Genomic DNA, 22,816 nt, shown 5'->3' with positions numbered 1-22,816 from the left:
ATTAAGCAAAGTATTTAAAGAGACAGTACAGGCAGTCATAGATTAAGGGAATAAAGGAAAATAAGCCACATAGAAATAGAATATACACAGAGAGTCTGGTTTATGTATGCTATTGTGTTTTCTATGAAGATTATGAATGTGAATGAGCTAAGCACAAAGGGCCATTTCATTGTATGTGCTGCTAAGCTAAAGCAACATATATACCATAAAGGTATCTTGACTTTAGAATTTGGGTATAAGGTTCGCTTTTCTTTCAGAGAGGATGGAAAGCTGTAGATTCCTTACTGCATAGTATGGTTTGATCAAACAAGTGCCCCGGAAACAATGGCCTATGTATTCCAACAATCACAACAGCTTCAGGACTGAAGGTTGAGATATATCATACACACAGGATACCCCCATGAAAGACCTGATTTACAGTGCTTCTAATCAGGAGGAAGTAATCTAGAGAACAATGCCCAAACTCCCAAATATTGTTTATAATTGTTAGTTTTCCTTTAAATGGGGGTATGATCCAGACATGAATACTTTGTATTAGTATGTATTTTGGTAAATTGATACAAATATAAGGCCAATTTTGTTATATGTATATCTCTACTCTTGATGAAGGTATTGTGTTTGTGCTACTCATTTAAAAATTTAAAAATGTAATGTGCGTTTAAGAAATACAGGTTATTGAGTTCTCAGTAGTCCTCATTGTCCGCTATGTTCAGCGAGTCCGGTTTTATCCCAGGCTTTTTCAGACCCAGGCCAGCTGGCCTTGGTGAGTTTTCAATAGAACATCCCCTTTGTCTCAGTGTGTGGGTGCACCCCTTGCAGTCCTAAGTTCCTTGTTCATGCTCTCTCTCCTGTTCCTGATTTGGACCTTGAGATTTCTGTCCGGTGCTCCAATGTGGGTCTCTGTCTCTGTCTCCTGAGAACTCAAGAACAATGGCAATGGGTTTTTGATCCTACTGCACGTACTGGCTTTGTGGGAGCCTAGGCAATTTGGATGCTCACCTTACTAGACCTGGATGGAGGTGGGTGGTCCTTGGACTTCCCATAGGGCAGGGAATCCTGATTGCTCTTAGGGCTGATGAGGAAGGGAGACTTGATTGGGGGAGGGGGAGAAAAAGGGGAGGCGGTGGCGGAAAAGAGACAGAAATCTTTAATAAATAAATAAATAAATAAATAAATAAATAGAAATACAGGTTATTTACAATATTCCTCTTTCAGTCATGTTAGTTAGCTTTGCAAGATATACAAAGATATATTACAGATAGATAAGTATTTTTCAACTCTTTCAAAGATGTCTTAAAATCTATGACTTTTCATGACAATGAGACACATCTGCTCCTGGCAGCACCAGTCTACTTCAAGAGGATTACAGGCATTGAAGAGGCTCCTTATAGAGTTTGTTAGTGATTTGGTGAAGAAACTGCTCTTGTCTAGACTGTTTGATGTTATGCTGTATGCAATGCAGGACCCACAGAAAAATGACTGCTGAAATTGCCTAAAGAAGGTGAGACAGTCTTTGAGGGTTCTTGCTTCATGAAAGAATCTGCCAGACAATCTGCAGGACACAGTAGAAAGCAACTGACAAACTGCCAATATAGGCGGGACTGGCTTTGAAATTTACTACTTCATGGAAAGGCTGTAAGATGCTATGTTGCTGTAGGCTGAAGTTGGGTGCCCCAATGTTACATAAGAACTTTGAGTTACTGCCCAGGCATCAAGGTGTCTCTGTTAATTCTAGAGATTTGGAAGTGCTTACAATACACCTGTTTATTTAGTAATATTATATCATTCTGGAGGTTTTGATGGAGTTGAAGAAGGGATTGTTATAATTAAAGTTTTCCTTAGTTATGATAAAGGAAAAGGTATATATAAATATTGTAAGCATAATTTTTGTTTGATACCTGTTTTCTTATAAGTAATTTTACTATGTAAAACTTAAAACCTTCCTTTTTATTTAGATAGAAAGGGGAGTTAATGTGGGATTCCCCTCTGTATGCTGTGAATATGTTTTACCATTGGTTAAGTAATAAGCTGTTTGGGGCCAATATCAGGATACAATATAGCCAGGCAGGTCTGTCTGTCTATCTATCTATCTATCTATCTATCTATCTATCTATCTATCTATCTATCTACCTACATATCTATCTGTCTATCATCTAGAGTAGGTGGAGTCAGAGAGATGTCAAGTAGTCCCCCTAAGGAGACAAATGGCCAGGAATCTTACTGGTAACCACAAGCCTTGTGGTAAATTACAAAATAATAGAAATGGGTGGGTTAATTTAGGATATAAGAGCTACATTTCAGAATATGCTAAAATCAATTAATGGAGTTTTGTGTAATTATTTCAGTACTGGGCAGCCAGGAACTAATACTTATCCTTGATGTGAATAGTCATGCTTCCATATAATACGTTATTCCTGTCTTCTATGAAAAGGAATGCTGGGAAGAATCTGGGCTTACAAATGCAGTCAGGTATGCTGAATGGAGAGACAAGAGCTTCTAATACAATGGCAATGCATGGGCTCTCAGATAAAACAGGCCATACTAAAAAGGGTTTATTCCAATTGTTCTAGTGTATTTTTTTTTTTACATAGCAATGATCTGTTTTGGAGAGGGCAGTCTTAGTTTCATTTTTATGAATTCATGCATGGGCTTGCTTAAAAATATTCCAGAAAGTTCTTTCAGAGACTTAATTATTATGACAACCTGCAGTCTGACTTTTGGGCATAGATAGGTATATGCTGTGGATCATGTGGAAGTTCTAAAGAACTTCAAACCATCAAACCATGGGGTCAGTACAAAGCATGCTCTGTGGGGAGGCCGAAGACATGGTGATGGAAAACTTTTCACGGAGAGGGGTCTGTATTAGAGAACATGTACTTTGTATCTTTTAATCATGGTATTATACTTACACATAAATTATATAATTATATACTAAATGAAAGGCTAAGAATTTATTATTACGAAGTCTCATACCTTCATTTTCATCACTTTGGGGACAGAGGTAGGCAGATCTATGATTTCTAGGCGAGCCTGGTGTAAAGAATGAGTTCCAGAACAGCCAAGGCTACCCAACAAAATCCTGTCTGGCAATTTTCCCTCACAAAGAAAATATAGACAATAAACTATAAAATATTCATTATTTCATATTTTAAAAACATAGCAAATGCTTATTGTGGTAGTTTTGTCTGTTCAGTGGAGATGCTGACTGTCAAGGAAGAGAAGATCTTGCTCTGCAGCTGCCACAAGTAACTGCTGTTGCAAGGTTGAACTTTATCATGATGCATGTGCCTGGATTTCATAGGTAGATAGCTGCATAATGCTGCCCTGAGTCACATTCAAGAGGGCTCATACAGAAATGCAGGCTTTCTTATAGGAAGTCAGGATCTATTCCCAAGGATCCAGGTACATGCTCACGCTGCAGGCACCTCTGATTGTTTTCCATTGTTATCAATTAGAGCCAGCTTCCATGTTAAATTACATTTTTTTTTTCTGTCTTTCTAGTTTCAGGTTCCCTGTTTCTGTGGTAACAACAGGGAGAGGGAGAGAGACATGCAATAGCAGCTCAGATGAAAATCTCCATAGTTACAGCAGACCCTTGATTTCCATTGGTAGCTTTGAGATCTGTCTCTTGATTGGCCCCAATCCATTCTCTAGATGATATCACACACGTAGCCAATCTGAGGCAACCGGAGATAATATCAGTCCCTTCACAAAGGGGTTTTTTCAGTCAGGCTCCTGGCTGGAGTCCAGCTCTCAGCTGGATCCTGGTTCTAGCCAGGACCTGACTATAACATAGTGGTCAGTGAAGGAGCATTGCTCTTGAAACCTACCAGGAGACAGAGTTAATTGATACCCAGCATAGCCAGGTACTTGGTAAGATTTCCCATAAGCTGACTGTGTCACCTGCTCCTTTTTCCTGTGCAGGGAATGTGTTCCGACTTCCAAAGCTGCTTCGTCCCCTGTAAGATACGTCATCATCATTCAGCTTTATATTTTGGCATTATCTGCAATGCATGGGATTCATCTCAGACATATGTATCTAAACAAGACAGGAGACCTGCTGCTCCTTACCCTCCCTTCATGGGCCTACTGTGTGAATACTTTTCTTTTATAATTTTAATTTTAATAATTTTAATTTTAATAATTTTCTTACATGGCCACCTGAAACTCTGAGAGCTCACAGCTGAAACATTTGCTGATACTATGTTTTATATGCATGTTGTCTTTTCATTAAATATAGTTTTTTTCTTATAATATATAATGACTATGGTTTTCTATTTCCTGTCCTCTTATTCCTTTAAGATATATTCGACATTCCTGCCTGCCCAAATCTATACACTTTCCTTCTGTCTATCTGTCTGTCTCATGCTCTCTGTTTCTCTCTTGCATGTGCACTCTTCATTTATTACTTCCTCTCAATTGAATATACCCAGACATCTAATAATAATAGTGATGATAATAATAATAGTACAATATCAATAATAATAAAAATAAAAACATCAGAATAGGACAAAAGAAACAAGTATAAGAAAAATAGGCACAGGAGAGGAGAAAAAGATACATAGATGCAAAGACACATATCTTCATGCAAACGTAAATGTCACAAAAACACAAATGATGTGGGATTCTCCTCTGTATGTTTGAATACCATTGGTTAATAAAGAAACTGGCTTGGCCTGATAGGATGGAACAGAGTGTTGCTGGAAAAACTAAACTGAAATCTGAGAGAAAAGAAGCTGAGTTAGAGAGATGCCATGGAGCTACTGCCAGAGACAGACACACTGAAACGTTGTTGTTACACCATGACCTCGTGGTGTTTCCCAGATTAATGGATATGTATTAAATTAAGATGTAAGTGTTAGCCAATAAGAAGCTAATGGTCCAAGCAGTGATTTAAATAATAAATTTTCTGTGTTATTATTTTGTACCTGGGCAGCTGGTAAACAAACAAGGGGCTTTTTACAATAACCATATGCATTTACATATAGGCAAAGGACATATGAAGACAAAAAACTACTAAAAAGAATTATGAGACAACAAATCTCCAAAAATGCAGTTTAGGGCCCTGTATGTTTACTACCTTCTGATGGTTATTGAATCCTCTCTTAAGAGTGGTTTGTATGTGTAGCAAGATTCCACTGCCTGAAGCACATCATTCATTTTGTTTCAGGTATTAATTGGACCAATATTCTGGATTTGGGATAGGGTCTTGTGAAAGGTTTCTCTGTTCTAGTACCAAATGATAGTCTCAGAGCAGAGAACTATAAATGTAACAGCCTCATTTTTTCCATTTTGTTTTCTTCAAGAACCACACATACTATATGTTCTAATTTAATTCTCATTTCAGGTACATTTTTTTTCTACTGTGTATTGAATACATTCATTTACTCTTCCATCTCTGGACATTCCAGTATATGAGATAAAGCAAGGTAAGGTGACTGTCCATATTTACATGGGAAAAGCTTTACTATCAAGTATATAGTCAAGGATACTTACATCCTTCTTTCCTAAAAAAGTTAAGTTATACTCAAATGGATGCTGATGTATAGTAAGTTTGTAAGAATTCAGTATATATTCATTACATCATTCTACTAATTGTTACTGTAATCTGCAAATGTAATATTTCAATTATTGGAGTTAAATAAATTATTTTAAGCTTAATTTTCAATTTATAAATAAACAAACATTAATATTTTGTCTTAGGATTGTATATTGCTGAGCTCCTATAATTTTTCCTATGAAATGTAGCGTCCCAAAAAACATCTGCTTACACTAATGATAATGGAATTTTTGGGAGAGATTGGACAGTAGCCACAGAGAAGTCTGAATGTGATCATCCTTAGGTACTCAAAGATATGCATCCTTACATCACATCAGCTCCTACAGACACATCATTGGGATTACAGTTTGAAGTACAATCAAACAAAAATTGCCATGGGAACTTTTATTATTTTGTAATTTTATCTGATTTATTTTTGAAATTTTCATATGTTTACTCAATAGTGCCTTATCATATAAACCATTACTCAGCCAAACCTCTTTTCAAACTTTACATCCTTGAAGCATGGTTAAGAAAGGCTCAGAAAGAGATTCTGGGGTTCAATCTAAGGATCTGAGAAGCAAAACAGCCAACCATTGGCTTTTACTTTGACCATGTTTGAAATGGCGATCCTGTTTCCATGAACCTCAGAATGAAAGTATATCAGAGGGCTTTCTCCTCCCATTTTTTAATCCTCTCTAATGCTGGTATTAAAGACTTCACCACTGTGATTAAAGGCATGCACTTCCCCTTTTCTGTGGCAACTAGTGTGGCTACTTCATTAACAGTGTGTGCAACCATTGCACGGTCTGTACGGCTGACCCATGGGGCTGTTTTACTCTCCAATCTTCAGGCCACCTTATTTATTAAAATAAAATTGCAATTCATCTACACATCCTCTTTCTATAATAATTGATTTGCTTATTCCTCAGATCCAGTTATATGGGCACATTGAAAAATAATATAAGGAAAAGAAAGGAACATTCAATTTTTCTTCATCACAAAATGAGCAACGTTGAAAGGGCAGAAAGCAGAGTGTCTCAGAGGTATGTCTATCCAAGAGGCCACAGGAAAACTTGGGACATTACAACTGTCCATAACACAAGACAGATTTTTGCTGATAATAGTAATACATGCTATGTGTAGAGCAGAAATTTGTAACATATGAAAGTGAAGCTGTCAGTATTGTGATAAATTTTCACAATGATATAATTAAGAAAATAATAGGGTAGTTTTCTCTTTTTTTTGAAGGAACTGAACAGCTAAGAAAGCTCAAACTTCCTGCTTACTCAGTTAATATTCTTTCCTTCTCAGTTCTCTGAGGCAGATGAGGATGAGATAGTTATAGTTATTGTTTTCCTTCTCACAAGATTCAGAAAAGACATTTATTAAAAGATTTAAAGTATATTTGTTTCAAAGACATTAAGAGAAAATATTTTTTATGCAAGTTAGAATAGAAAGGGAGTTAGATACTACCTTTTCTTCTCACCTAATTAGGATAGATAATGGAGTATTTTTTCCAAATTCTTTAAGCTTAATAAATTTACCAAAGTTATATGTGATTAGATATCCATATTTTTATTGTATTTTTTTATTAAGCTTTACATTTTTCTCTGCTCCCCTCCCTGCCTCTCTTCTTCCCCCTTCAACCTTTCCCTAAGCTGGCTTTCTTACCCACAAAGATTGTTCCACAAAATGAAACTTGTGCTTATAGAACATACCACCCACTTCATGGTACACTTAATTTTTATTCTGTCCTCTACAGTGATTCTGGACTTAATGTAACTAGGTTAGGCAACGGAAATGAAGGAAGAACAGACATTCAGACACATGTATTGAAAATCTGGGAGTCCATAGGCTGTACTTGCTTTGGTGAAGGTAATTCACTGTGACTGGCTTGTCAGTGCACTTATTGTAAACATCTGGATCCCGGAGGTATGTTTCCTGTATATGGCTGAGAGAGTCAGGTTTATGGTATATGGAAAAGAAAGGAGACAAATGAAGCTAGTACTGCTAGTAGGTTTTTCGAAATATCATCACAGACTGTACTTATCCATTTAGGAGGAAGGTAACTAGGAGGATAGATATACTAATCCACTGAGTCTCACCTGTGTATGGTTTGACAACCCCATGCGTTTGAGGCATTGGATCCTACCTATGGCTATATCTGTGCCAAAAACAATCCTCAACACATTCTCTCAGAACTTCATCATATACCCACAAGTGTTTAAAATATACTTTTCAGTGTATAAGGTTTGGAACTTATTGATCTTTGGATTGTATTTCTAGATAGTACATCTTCAAGGTTTTTTTTTTTTCATACAAGCATGTACATGAAATTGGAGGCTATAATTAACTGCTGTCTCTCTGTATTGGTCTTCATTTTACTTTTTAATAAAGAATTTCTTATAGTAATGCATTTAATTGGTGTAGACAGACTAGTATTTTGTGTATTTATGATTCAATTCTCTTTTTTAGTTCCTGAATCCTGTCCCAAGCATTTGAAGCTGCTGTGCTACATAGGGACAAGTTGTGTTCATCGTAAAGAGCCTGACCCTGAGGATCAGAGTAAGTCCCTCACCCAGATTTTGATCTTGGGAAATCTCAAGTCCTTATGCTTTTTCTTGTTGCTCTAAAATTTTCGATTCTTCTCTCTACTAACACTTCCAAAGTAACTGAGGTCCATTTTCTAGGACCACTGAGATTAACTGAGTCCTGTCTTGTGGCATTGCTTTGTTGCCTGAAGTCCACGTTTTGGCCATTTCCCTAATGAAGGATGAAAGTATTCCATATTATACAATTGTTTGTTTAATTTCCTTTATATCAGCCATACGTATGGACTCCCATGTATATTCTTTGATTACCTTAGGATAGGTGACAGATGTTCTTTCTGATGATATCATCAGAGAAGCAGGTAAACTCTGGGTAAGGTATTCCGGAGTTCGGTATATACTGATGAGTCTAAATTTTTTCTTTGTACCTTGTCTTTGCTCATCAAATTTGATAAATTTCTCAATCTTTTTAATTTTTTTTTACCCCTGTTTTTTGTAGAGTCTGGATCTCCTGTCCAGTGTTCTGTTCTAATGCTCTCATTGAGGACTCTCAGTTTAGATGCCTGTCCAGTGAAAATAATGTCTCATCCTTGGATATAATTTTTGTAGCATGCATTTTGTGCCTTTCTGGAGAGACATACTATCAGTCAATCTACCATAACTCTTTGACAGAGTCTGATTAATACATTCAGCAATATGAATTCTCTCAATGTCTCAGCACCCTCTGTCATTGTCTGGGTTTAGTTTTGTCAAATTGGTGGTATCATTATCCTGAGTGCTGAATTTCTCTTTTAGTTGATGATTATCAGTCTGTAAAGAGTGTATCAGTTCTAAATGTGCCTCATTTGACTGGGTTTTGTTTGTCAACTTGTCTGTGTCCTTCTCCAGAGTGCTGAATTTCTCTTGTAGTTGGTCATAATCAGTCTGTAAATACTGTATTATTTTTAAAGATGCCTCATTCTTGGCCCTATTATAAAACCATGCTTTTAAAGAGAAAAGAGCAAGGACAAAGCTAATCTTCAGATTTAAGTAGAGAGATATAGAAGGGAAATTGTTTGAATCTTGCATAACATCATACGTGATATAAGTAAGAAGGCTATTGAGCCTCTGCATTGTTTATTGTTTATTATCTTGCCCTTTTAAATTATAAATTTATAATATATGTTTTAAAAATATAAATCTTGCCAGTGGTTGAGTTCTAACTGGATTTAGTACAATAACCATTACCTGCCAGTAGGTGTCATGACACACTTGTAGCTGTGTGGTTGGTTTAAATCTGATTATATTTTTAAAAGCTAAAATATATGCTCAGAATAAAAACAGTTATGTAGTGTAAATCACAGACTGTATGCTTCACAGAAGTCCATGACTGGTACGTGGCCACACTAGCAAAAAGAGGGGAAGAAAGCAGGGAATACCACATCCCTTACTGGACCAAGAAGCCAGCCACAGAGTCATGAGTTGCCAAGGCTCTCTGAGATGTTTAATGAGAAAATATGAAGGACAGCCAGGCAGGAATTCTATACTCAAAAGAATGGTGTGGACTTGATGGCAGCTGGCTAGAACCACTGGAGACCTGAGCCCCATGACTCAGGTTGTCAACTGTAGAAATTAGCTCAATTTGGGAAATTACCAGGCTAACTAAAAGATAAAGCAATTATATTTTTGTTTATTCTAAGGGGAAAAAAATCCTCATGAAGCAGGCGCTGTATGGGAAGCAGAGAGTGCATGTGGGCCATGTGCCCTTTTTCTCTGGGTCCCAGTAAGCCACACACTAACTTCTGCCCAGCTCTTCAAGATAATTCGTTAGCAAAGCTTTCACAGTGGTCAGATATTGTCTCTGTGCACTATGAGTCTCAGAGTAGGCAGTTAATGATAGGATATCTGGAAGTAGGGAAATCTTGTCCCAGTTTCACTGTCCTTAATCTCTGGGATGGAGGCAGCCTACAAAGTAATCTTGAAGCTTTATTGAAGTGCTGAAAGAAGTGATCCAAGATATGATCTGAGATCAAATTTGGCAAGGCCAAAAATTTGAGTGTAGACAGCTTAAGCTGTTAGTAGGGAAACGGTGGGCTCTGTGTCAGAAATTTCAATTAATTATAGATCTCCTGAGTGGTTTTACTTTTTTGGTCTAAAATTACAAGGATACTGGGATATTCCCCTTCTCCTTCTTGAGAGATATCGAGTAGAGGCATGTTCATATATCAAAGCTTTATCACCTGAGTCCCAGAGAATAATTGTGCACATGTATCTTTACCTTCCTTTTGGTTTAAAAGGAGTGAGATGTTTAAATTAGAAAAGTGAAATTATACAGCAGGACCAGTGTGCCTTTACCTATACTCTGTAACATGACAGCTATAAATTTTTAGGTAAGCCTTTTGTATATGTGCCCCATCTCTATTCCTGATACCTTATCCGCAAAGACTCTCAGTTACCCTGTCCTTATGCATTAAGAGCAGTTTTATGGCTATTGAAGCAAATAAATCAATTTTTTAATAGTAGAATTCTGATAGTTCATTGCCCAGCTGCTCAAACTCAAAATAATCACAAATAAAGTGTATTACTTAACAATACTGTTTTTCTAATAGCTTTAGCATATTTGAAACCAGCTTATACACCTTAAATTAGCCCACTTATTATTTTGTTTTTTACCACGAGGCTTATGGTTTACTAAAATCCCAGTGGGTGTCTGTCTCCTGTGGCAGTTACTTGGTGTCACCTTGCCTCTGCCTACTCTCTATCTAAATGGCATTTTAGATTTTCTGCATGGTTTTGCTCTGTTAAGCCATTTGCAGAAATCAGCTTATTTATTAACCAACGGTAATAAAACATATTAAGAACATATGAAGGGGAATACCATATCAAATTTGACCTCTTGCATCTAGAGAGGTATAGACAGATGATGAATAAGGGGAATCAGTCTCTAATAGACTGACCTGTGTTAACCCATAGAGATACTTGTCCAACCATAGTGAAGTCTCCAGGGAAGTCCTAAGATAGAGGACAGTAGAAACAGAGCAAGTATTTCTGAGAAAACTAAGGATAAGGAAGTCTATGTATGAAGCCCAAGTAATTAGGCCTAAAAATATTGTGTTCATATCAAGAGCTTTGAGTCTGTCATGGACATCTAGTATCTTTGCTGATCCCTTTATTCCATTGTATCACGTTTTTATTTTTTCCTGTGTCCTGCAGAAAGCCTAGCAGACTCTTCCATGAAGCAGGAACCCCAAAGGACCTTCTCAAGTTTAGGCAAGTTCAGCAGTCATTTCTCTGTGGGTCCTACATTCCAGTTAAGCAGTTCAGGTAAGTGCAATTTCTTGCCCAAATGGCCAAGGAGACTCTTTGATGCCCATCTTCATCTTGAAGTAGCTTGATGCTACCAGGAGCAGATATATCTCACTGCCATAAAAAGTCCTAAGTTATTAAAGCATTTTAAATGGAATATTCTGAAGGTCTCTGAAAGAATTAAAGAATACCTATGTAATTGAAATATATCTCTATACAGCTGGAAAATCTAACTAACATGAGTACAAGCTTGACTATTATAAATGTTGATCTATTAACTTATATTTCTTAATTATACATTATATTTTAAATGAGCCACACAAAATCAATACCTTAATCAAGATCAGAAATACATATACATATAACAAAATTGACCTTAAATTTGTGTCAATAAACCAGGATCCATATCAATGCAAATAATTCATATCTATATCATATCCCCTTTGAATTGTAAACATTTAAAAACAATATTTGGGAATACAGGTGTAGTTTTTCCAAACTGTCTCCTGCTGTTTATTGGGAAAAGTATTTTCATTGTGGGGGTGTTTACAACAACCTTTCAGGGGGTCCTGTTCCATCACACCATATGTGTCTGGAAGCAATTCATAACTTCTCATTTTCTGTGAAAACAAAAGAAGAACCTCTTTTCCAAAGCAACGTATCCTTAAACTCAAATTTTGGAATCAAGATACCTTTATGTTAGTTTAACATAGCAGTCCATATAATAAATTTCTCTCTCTACTTAACTCCTTCATAGTCAAAATAAAAGTCAAAGGAAAACACAATAGTATACATAATCCAGACTCTCTGTCAATTTTCCATCTTTCCATGGCTTATTCTTTTTTTTTAATATAATTTTTTTATTGAAAAAAAAAAGATTTCCGCCTCCTCCCCGCCTCCCATTTCCCTCCCCGTCTCACTTTTCCCCCCTCCTCCCTCTCCTCTCCCCCCCCCCCCACTCCTCTCCCCCTCCCTCTCCAGTCTGAGGGGCAGTCAGGGTTCCCTGCCCTGTGGAAAGTCCAAAGTCCTCCCCGCTCCATCTTGGTCTAGGAAGGTGGACATCCAAACTGGCTAGGCTCCAGAACATGAAGTAGGATCAAAACCCAGTGGCATTGTCCTTGGCTTCTCAGCAGCCCTCATTGTCCGCCATATTCAGAGAGTCCGGTTTTATCCCATGGTTTTTCAGTCGTAGTCCAGCTGGCCTTGGTGAGCTCACAATAGATCAGCCCCACTGTCTCCGTGGGTGGGTGCACCCCTCGTGGTCCTGACTTCTTTGCTCATATTTTCCCTCCTTCTGCTCCTCCTTGGGACATTGGGAGCTCAGTCAGCGGTAAAAAACAATGACTTCTCGAATTTTGCATGCAAATGGATGGAAATAGAACACACTATCCTGAGTGAGGTAACCCAGACCCAAAAAGATGAACTTGGGATGTACTCACTCATAATTGGTTTCTAGAGATAAATAAAGGTCAGTGAGTCTATAATTTGATCTCCTAAAGAAGCTAAATAAGAAGGTGATCCCAAAGAAAAACATATAGCTATCCTCCTGATTATGGGAAGTAGACAAGATTGCCTGGCAAAAAATGGGATCTTGGGGGAGGGGGGGGGGGGGGGAAGGGGAGATGGGGAGAGAAAAGTGAGAAGGGGAGGTTGGGGGGAACTTGGGAAACGGGATGTTTGGGATAAAGGAAGGTCGGATAGGGGAGCAGGGAAGCACCCATCTTAATTAAGGGAGCCATCTTAGGGTTGGCAAGAGATTTGGTGCTCCCAGGTGCCCAGGGCGATGTCCCCAGTTAGTTCCTGGGGCAGCTGAGGACAGAGAACCTGTAATGACCCTATCCTATAGCCATACTGATTAATATCTTGCATATCACCATAGAACCTTCATCTGGAGATGGATGGAGATAGAGACAGAGACCCACCCTGGAGCACTGGACTGAGATTCCATGGCTTATTCTTTGTTTACTCCTTTTAATCTGTGACTTTCTGTGCTCTGTCTCTTTAAAGACTTTACCTTTTTTGAAAAAACCATTTACTTCTTTTTAATACTGTCTATATTATTTTTCTTCTCTCTCCCAAGTCTATATACATTTATCCAAACACTATGACCCTTTTATAGGTATTTTTTATCTGGATTTGTCTTTATAGCATATTTGTAATTATTTTCTGACCAGAAGCGCTTCTTAAAATGCTAAGTGCTTATGTCCCATTACTAGGCTATATACGGTATTACCTGGTACCATGCCAGTTCCAAACTGGTGAAGCTGCTCACTGCTTCCAAGAGCCATACAGATTACCCCACTTTCAGGCACAAAGCCAGTCCACATTGACATCAACCAAGTCGCAGCACACTTGACACAAACCCCATCCAAATGCTCTGTTTCCTGAAAGAGCCAGAGATCATGCTGGCAGCACAATGCCATGGCAATATTTTTTTTGCTACCATTGAATTAGGAAAATCTCTCTTAAAGGAGCTGTTGCACACTGCCTGCAAACACCAACAAGCTGTGTTAAGCTCTGTACTTTTGTGTTTAGAGTTTCTTTCTAAGGCCTCTCAGGTTTGATGTGGATTTAGATAGCCACGATGGTGCCAGTTTGTTGTATGGAGACACTTGTTTGTTCCCAGCTGCTCAGCCCCAATATAATCACATAGAAAATCTATTAATTAAATCACTGCTTGGCCCATTAGCTTTAGGTTCTGATTGGCTAACACTTACATATTAATTTAACATGTAATCTATGCATCACCAAAGGTTGTGACCTACCAGCAAAGTTTCACCATGTCTATCTCTGGCAGCGGCTCCATGGTGTCTCTCCTTTTTCCACCTTCCTACTCCCAGCATTCAGTCCAGTTTTCCCTGCCTATCTAGTTCTGCCTTATCAACAGGCCAAGGCTGTTTCTTTATTCATTAATTGATAAAGGCAACACATAGACAGAAGGATCACTGACACCATAATTACTTGGTGTTTTAAGTTTGGGTATCAAAATGATAATCACTTTTTCTTATCATGTCAAAAAAAAGTTTTTCCTCCTTTTTGGATTGGGTTATTTAAAGATCATAAGAAATAAAGCTGTGTACAATCAGTATTCACTTCCCTGCCCCCTTGTTACTATCTGTATTTCATTGGTATCCCTGATTATCCTTCCTAGGATTTCTAATTCTCATGTCCCTATGTGGAATGTACGTACTTGTCAAGTCTGGACCCTGAGAGATGTTGCCACAATGTGTGGCTATTACAGATGTCATTCATTGTGGGGTACAACAGATCGAGAAGGTGTTGGACACCACAGATGAATGAGAAACCACAGGTTTATGTAAAAAAAGGAGCAGTCAGATGAAAAGTAAATTTAGAGTATGGTGAATAACTCAGCAGTAAAATTGTAAATATTTGTAGAATTGGGGCAATGAAAGAGTATTCACCTATTTGAATATTTGCTAGGATGTATTTTGATATCCAGAGGAGGTGGGGTGAAACAGACATAAATGCAGAGGTTTCTAGAATTTCTCGCTCGTGTAAATCTGCCTCCCTGACTCTTGTGGCAGAACCATGCCATTTTCAGGCTATTCCTTGGCTTGGAGGAGTGAAAGCGGTGAGCCCATGCTTTGACTGACTTTTCAAGCAGCTGTTGCCACCACTGGCCCACCAGATAATTGTGAGCCAAGGTCACTGTTTTCCAACGGGACAGGCACATGACAGAGAACACAGATAGATGCCCTAACCTGGCAGTCAGCTGCAGAATGCAGCCACAGGGAGCCGAGACCCCGATAACAGTAATCCAATATGTAAAGGTGCTTTAATCTTTTAGAAAGAAAGATGACATCTCTGATCATATTTAGATTGTTCAGATATTGTCCCCTCATATACATATACAGGACATAGCTGTAGCTGCTGCTTTTCTGAAAAGTTAAAGAAGTTCTCTCTCAACAGAGAAATCAAATTAAGGTAGGTGAGGAGAGGTTGGATTTGGTTCATCTGATACCTATTGGCTATAAGACGTTGGTCCACAATGACCAGAACTCACTTCTTGTATAAAAGGAAAAGCTTTTCTGGTCATCTGTGTACTGGTGCAGATATTTTTGCTATAACGGCCAGCCAATGGCCTTCAAGGTGGCCTAAAATGGAGACTATTAGACAGTTGTGTGGGATAGGTCAACCTCAAAATCCTAGAAAAACTAGCAATGAACTTTACTGGAGAGATGGAGAGGATTATGAAGAATTTTTTTGGCAACACAATGTTTGTCATTTACCTGTAAATTTCAGGGACCTAGAAATTATGATCCATATGTGGGTATATTTATGTTACCCCAACACAGTTATTGCTAATCAAATAATTCCAGGAAGGGTTGTTTCAAATCATGGGCTGGGCAAGAATGAGAGACAGATTGATCCCATCATACTTATCATAAGTCCTCCCTGACAGGATTTTGGTATTTTCAGGAAAAGTCACTAAAAGCCTGCACTTCATGCAGACTCAATTTTTGGAAAAGTGATGATCAGGTAAATCAGTGGTATATAAAAGGACAAAAAATAATAAGCTTCCCAGCAAATGGTTCAGGAACAACTGTACCACATTACACATTAAACCCTCCATTTCCCCATGGAATTATCCTGGTTTTGTGATTAAAATGAAATTAGGAAATTGGATATTAATACAAGATTTAAGAGAAGTTAATGAGACTATGCAGCCAATTTGTATGTTACAGCCTTGGTTGCCTTCTCCTACAGCCAAACCAAAAGATAGTTTTAAGATTATTTAAGGTTTAAAAGAGAGTTTTTATGCCACCTGTTTTGCACCACAAGATTGTCAAATATTTGCAATTAGTATTCCATTAGTTAATTTCTGAAAAGATATTATTGGAGCATCTAGTTTCAGGGTATGGAAAATAGTGCTACATTATGCCAGAAATTATGTTATATATGAATCAGTGGCTCAGGCTACATGAAGTGTCAGAAATCAATTTCCACAAGTTTATATTGTCTATGATATTGATGATATCTTGTTTTCCCATAAAATGAAAGAGTTTTGCTTGAGACATATGGACAACTTCAGCAGAGTCTTACCAAGTAGGGTTATTTATTGCTCCAGTAAAAGTACAAACACACCCACCATCCCAGTATTTAGGGATGTTATGTTATAGCCTAAAAAAATTAAGCCTGGAGAATTATCAATGAGGAAGGATAGCTTACAGACTCTGCATCATTTTCAGAGATTGTTTGGAAATATACAGTGGCTGAGACCTTATTTTAATTCCCTATAAGAGACCTTACACCACTAAATAAAATTCTCAAAGAGAGCACTGACCCAGATTTCACCAGACACATCACAGTTGCTACTAAACAGGTACCCGAGCAGGTGGAAAATGAAGCAGAGAAAGAGCAGATTGAACCCCACCCTTGCAATGTGAGTTCTGTGTCCAAAGACATAATATGGATTGGTGTGGGAGTTTCTTCTGCCTGTGTGTTGCTTTTCTTGGTTAATGAATAAAGAAACTGTTTTGGCCTATTGATAGGGCAAAACTTAGGTAGGCAGGGAAGACAGAACTGAATGCTGGGAAAAGGAAAGAGTCAGGGAGTTTCCATGGATCCACCGCCAGAGGTAGATGTGCTGAAACTTTCTGGTAGACCAAAACCTCGGGGTGATACACACATTAATGGAAATGGGTTAAATTAATTAGCCAATAAGAAGTTAGGGATAACGGCCCAAGCAGTGTTTTAAATAATACAGCTTCGGTGTGATTATTTCTGGTGTAAGCTAGTTGGGTGGCCAGGAAGAACAAGCAGCCTACTCCTTCAACAATTAATAAAGGGCCAAACCCACAGTCAGCAATCTTGGGTAGGCGCCTAAGTAAACAGGACTCATTATGTTTGGAAAGTTTGTAATATAGGTCCACCAAGAAGCTGTAAATCACCAACCATCACATGATCCTCCTTCCTTTCTCAGACTGCAACAGAACATTATAGGGTCAGAAATGTAGGCTCAGTAGTTGCACGTTGACCCTTTTGAGTTGGCAGGAAATGCTAGGCTTCTTTTCATTCTTGTTCACATACACATAAACATTTTTCCTAAAATTTTTGAGAAATATTTTGCCTAGTATAATTTTTGTCATTATTAAAATGAATTAAATTATAATTAGTAAGTGACATATTAGAGCCTTGAGCATATATCAAATAATTTTATATTTATATATGGGTCTGTATGATTCTGTAGAAATTTTCATTTATCATTAAGACAAAGGGAACACACATATGGGTACCTGAATGCCCACTGTTCCCAATCTTTATATTACTTGTGAATATTGCATTTATAATAATATTAATACATCTTTTATAGGAATTTGCTGTTTTTAAACATTATTTTGATCTTACTAATTATATTAGAATGATTTTCTGCTTAAGTATACATTTTTTACAACTACTCTATAGTCGTTCTTAACTATTTTCTCCTTTCCTTCTATGATGTAGACACATGAACTCATCAACCTGCGGAAGATGATCTCAGACTCAGGCACTGAGGAGGTCCTTCTTTGCCTACTCCTGAGAAGGTTTTGATGAAGTCACACACCACACACCTAGCTAGTTTTATTGTAATTTGTGGTGCTTTTTGCCTTTTATTTTTCATTATTTGTTGCTCCTCTGTAAAACTCAACTGAATTTCTTTATCTCAACACATTAGCATGTTTCCTGACCATATTTTTAATCTATATATGTTATGCATGTGTTATTATTTCTGTAGAGATCACACTATTTTATTTCCACCTAGAAATAGTTAATATTTCTTCTATAGAAACACCTACTGTTCATTTTCTCCACTAATTTTTCTGCAAATATTCAGTGAAGTGGCATCTACTTATCTTTTCCTTTCTAACTTTTGGGAAAGTAGTGAAACTTTTAGGATTCTAGGTATTAGCTTTCATTTAAACTCATGAAATTTCACAGATGAGGTAGAATATGACTGGAGGTTTACATAGAATAGAAAGTCATATGAATAATGATAACACAAATGAACATAGTAAATTGAAAAAGAAGAGCCCAGAATGACTAAAATCTACACAAATCACTGTATGCTACTGAGGAAATCTAGAAAAGGGATATGTCATTCTTATGGAAGAGCACAAAATTTTATTATTTAGTACCAAAAGGCCTGCTTTGAAAACATAATGCAGGTTATTATTAACAGAGTTATCAGGTTATATTTAAGAATGAATCTGCATTGTATACATATATGCACCCAGCAACAATTACAGAAAACTGAGGGCACAAATTTGAAGGAGAATGTATAGAGGTATATAGGAGGGTTTGAAAGAGCAAAGAAAAGGGAGAAATGTTGTAATTAAATTATAGTCTCACAAATAAAAAATGGAATAGCCTATTATATACACAGACATGCACACACACATGCATGAGTACATATGCACACACATTTGTGCACAAACATATGGATGCCCACAAACACACATTCAGACACAAAAAGAGAAGACAAAGTTCTCAAAATTAGCACACAATAGTTTGACTCGGAATAGGAGAGGATTTTTCAGTTAGGTTATGGATGGTGGCTGTTTACAAATATAATATTTATGTATTTATAGTGAGTAAAATATTTTTAAGAAATGAAGTCACCAGGGAAACTGTAGTAGAGTTTATATTCTGTATGTTACCAACATGCACACATGCCTTCACATCTGATACCACACTGAATGTTCATACACACATATGTACAGACACAGTACAATACGTGTATGCACATGGGCATATACACAAAGAAGAAATTTATCAAAGTTAACATAGATAGTGATTGTAAGGATGGGTGGATTTTAGATTATATTATAGAGGTTGGAATTTTACAAACACACAAGATTTTAATCTTTCGATTATATAAGTTATTTTCCCAGAAATGAAGGCACCAGACAAACGTTAGCAGAGTTTATTCTCTGGAGGTCACCTACATGAACACATATGTGCCTTCTCCACATGAAAACTGCTCTGCATACATATACACACAAACACACACAGAGCAAGTGTGTATGAGAGAGATAGGTTAAATACATATTGAATTTGACAGTTTGCTTTTTCTAAAACACCTCTTAAATTAATTTTTTCCATTATGGCTGTTGCGGACATTCCATTCTCATTGGTTATTTTGACCAACTGGGGCTCAACAGCACCATTCATATCTTTATTGCAAGCGCTATTGTTATGGCACTGTAATATTCATAAAGTTCTAATCCAGGGTGATGGCTTGTGCATATAATCAAGACACTTGGGGGAAACTTGCACAGGCACAGTGCAGAGGGTCAGCACCCATCAGAATGAACCAGTACAAAGTGGACGATTCCTGGTCAATAGCCAGTTTCTAGGTCCAAGCAGCCTGATATGCTCAGCCTTTAGGTGAAAATAGCTTGTTTTCTCTGTCCTCAACGATAGTCAGAGCCCAGGTTAAATGACTTTTTCTCCTGACTTTGTCCTGTCAGTTTCCCTGCTTCTGCTGCAACAGATAGGAGGACGAGAAAGAAACAACATAGCCGCCTTTGCTGGGAAGCTCCCAAGTTACAACAGGCTTTCATTTCTGTACCTAGGATTGAGCACTCCCCCTTTCTCCAGTGAATGTTCCATATCCATTCTGTATTTGATTGTACACACTCAGTCAGTCACAGGCAAACTTCACACAGGGCTTTTGCCAGTCAGACTCCAGACTGCAGTACACCTCTCAGCTGGTTTCAGGTTCTAGTCAGGTCTTCCCTACAACCTACCTACAAGTGAAGGAGAGCTGCTTCTGAGACCTGAAAGGAGACACAACCAGTGGCAATGCAGTAGGTACTGTAGGGTGGCATGGTGGGCTTTCCTCCATTTCTTCTCTGAATGATTTTATAGTATTTTATCTGTTGGAAATTTATTCCCATATCTGTATTTAGTCCTCAGGCTGATTTTCTTTTAGAATACATCATTTTTCATTTTTTACCTATTATTGGATTCTGGCTTTATCTGAAACTGGGTGATTTAACTTGATATCAATATCCAATGGAGAGAAGGACCTCTTGCTTTTCACATAGCTTTTATGCACCTACTATGTGCAGAATTGATTATTGTGTATAGTTCTCACCCTGACACCCTGAGACTATGAGACTTAGAACTAGAACATTTGCTGATATCCCTCTTTGTCAAGTAGGATTTTGTTTTCATTGATAATTGTATTTCACACAGCATATCACTATTTCTGTTTCCCCTCACCCAAATCCTGCTAGGTACCCCATGCTTGCCATCCACCTACCCAATCTACACTGTCATTCCTTATATTATAAGGCATACTCCTCCTCCTCCTCCTCCTCCTACTACTACTACGATTAATACTCCTAACAACAACACTATTTATAATAAATTTTAATAGAGAAACCAGGTTAGAATGAAAGAAGTAAATAATCAGGAGATAAATAGCCAAAGAAAAGCTACAAGAATCACATAGATATGATATAATAAGATTTTAATCACAGGAATCTTATAAAAATATAAAACTTGAAACCATTAATACATAGACAAGGGCACTGCAAGGTTAAATTAAAAGCCCCGATGATGCGCTATGAGACAAATAATGTCTAAAAATGCCATTGAGTACTTTTTGTGGAGCCATTTACTTGAGGGCCCTGCCCTTAAGAGGGATTTGTATATGCAGGGAGACTTCAATGGTGAAATTTAACTTTTGATGTACTTTGATTATCAATTAGTCATAGCTCCTGATTTAGAGATGGGGGCTTGTTCTGACACTCTTTCCCTGGTACCCAATAGACATCTCTCAGGAAGAAGAGAACTATAACAACGACATCCTACCTCATTACCTTTCTACTACTGTCATGATTCTTGCATATTCTACTTTCCAAGACAGGTTCTGTTGTCAAGTGCCTATTGTTACCACTGTGAAGCAAATAAATCTGTTTACTCCTGCTCTCTGTTCCCTGTATCATTTGAGATTGAACGTGTAAGAGGCCGGTTCACACTCCCAAGGAAAGAACATTTCACCAAAATATCCTTTCTCTTTTATTTGCGATTATGATTTTATTTCCCCTTTCCTTTTTATTTATACCCTTCTAATTATAAATTAACACTCTCTAACACATGTTCTCTTTTTCACTAGTTGATATTGCATACACATGCACATATATATATATATATCATATAAACTATTCTGTCTATATAATATTGCTTGTAACTTTCTTTTCAGGAGTGATTGTTTAGAGTTGTAATCATCATTTCGCATCTAACATGAAGCAATCAACAGTTGCTTTCACCTGTCACTTAAGTGAGGTAAGTCATATAATTTAATGAAGTTAAATTAATTTGAGTTGCTTCTTGAAATCATGCATGATTTTCATTTATATTTCTTACAAATCATCCTGTGGCTAAGTACATCCTATGCCATTTATTCTTCATCTTCCTAATGCAGCAACACTTTAATACAGTTTCCTATGTTGTGTTGACCCCCAATCATAAAACTGTTTGTGTTGCTACTGCATAACTGTTATTCTGCTACTGCAATTAATTATAATGTCAGTGTCTGTGTTTCCTTGTGGTCTTAGGTAACACTAGTGATAGAGTGGTTTTCTTCTGAAGGGGTTAAGACCGAAAGATTGAACACCATGGTGTTATGTAAATTTTATTTTTTTCATGTTTCCTTTCTTATAGAATATTTTAACAGGGTAAGAGTTCAGGCTCAGGATAATTGTAAAGTGACACACATTAGAAATATCTCAGCAAATGAAACAACAATGAAAATATTTCTTCACTTACAGACCTCAGAGTAAGAAACTCACATGCCTCAAAGTTAATGGAATAACAGATTGAATACACGGCAGGGAATGTTGAAGTTATAATCAGATGTAGATACTCATATAGCTAAATATAGGTAAATAGGTGCAGAAGAGGAAGTGACCAGAGTGTAGTCATTTTCTTTTTATCATGCATACATGCTTTGAAAAACTTCTGCTTCCGTTCCATCATCAGTTCAGAGTAACGAATGACAGCCTGAGAGACACATGACTTCCAGGCCCATTAGCGTCCCCAGTAGTAGTAAGTGAAAGAGAACAAGGGAAGTCTCTGTGTAGTTGCTCAGGCTTCTAATGGACTCCTCTTTTCCTTCATGGATTTCTGCACCTACTTTTAGATTTCTATAGCAGCTTTACATGACAGAAAGCAAAGAAGAGAAAAGTCTGAACAGAATAGATTATTTATTTCAAACAACAATGCAAGAGAGTCTGTTTGGAAAGGAGTACCTACCTTGGTCTGAGTCTAGAAGAGTTTGTTCAAGGTATATACAAAAATCCTCACCCAGAATTTGAGAAGTCCTATAATGAAGTTTATTTACCTTATTGAAAGTCACACAGAAGAAATTGGTTGTGCCCTTGACTATATAACAATCACTCCAACAGCCCCTATCTGAGAGAATTCTTTC

The 22,816-nt window shown here is 37.4% G+C and overlaps 1 long non-coding RNA gene across 2 annotated transcripts in view; it reads left to right on the top strand.

Moving 5' to 3' along the window:
* The first annotated feature begins 5,346 nt into the window (after positions 1 to 5,346).
* The window catches only part of LOC126493742 (uncharacterized), a 217,358-nt gene continuing 199,888 nt past the window's right edge, over positions 5,347 to 22,816 (top strand). The window contains exons 1-6 of one of the 2 annotated variants that reach the window (XR_007589874.1): positions 5,347 to 5,429; positions 6,472 to 6,585; positions 8,018 to 8,107; positions 11,284 to 11,394; positions 17,842 to 17,921; positions 21,590 to 21,672. This is a non-coding gene — a long non-coding RNA (uncharacterized lncRNA). Of the gene's footprint in view, positions 5,430 to 6,471; positions 6,586 to 8,017; positions 8,108 to 11,283; positions 11,395 to 17,841; positions 20,191 to 21,589; positions 21,673 to 22,816 lie in introns of both variants that reach the window. The other variant, XR_007589871.1, reaches the window with a different exon arrangement.

This window comes from Alexandromys fortis, unplaced genomic scaffold, assembly GCF_014885135.2.
Source record: "Alexandromys fortis isolate MF-2015 unplaced genomic scaffold, M_Fortis_MF-2015_v1.1 scaffold_332, whole genome shotgun sequence".
Taxonomy (NCBI): domain Eukaryota; kingdom Metazoa; phylum Chordata; class Mammalia; order Rodentia; family Cricetidae; genus Alexandromys; species Alexandromys fortis.
The sequence above is the reverse complement of the archived record's forward strand: the minus strand, read 5'-3'. Positions and strand labels throughout refer to the sequence as shown.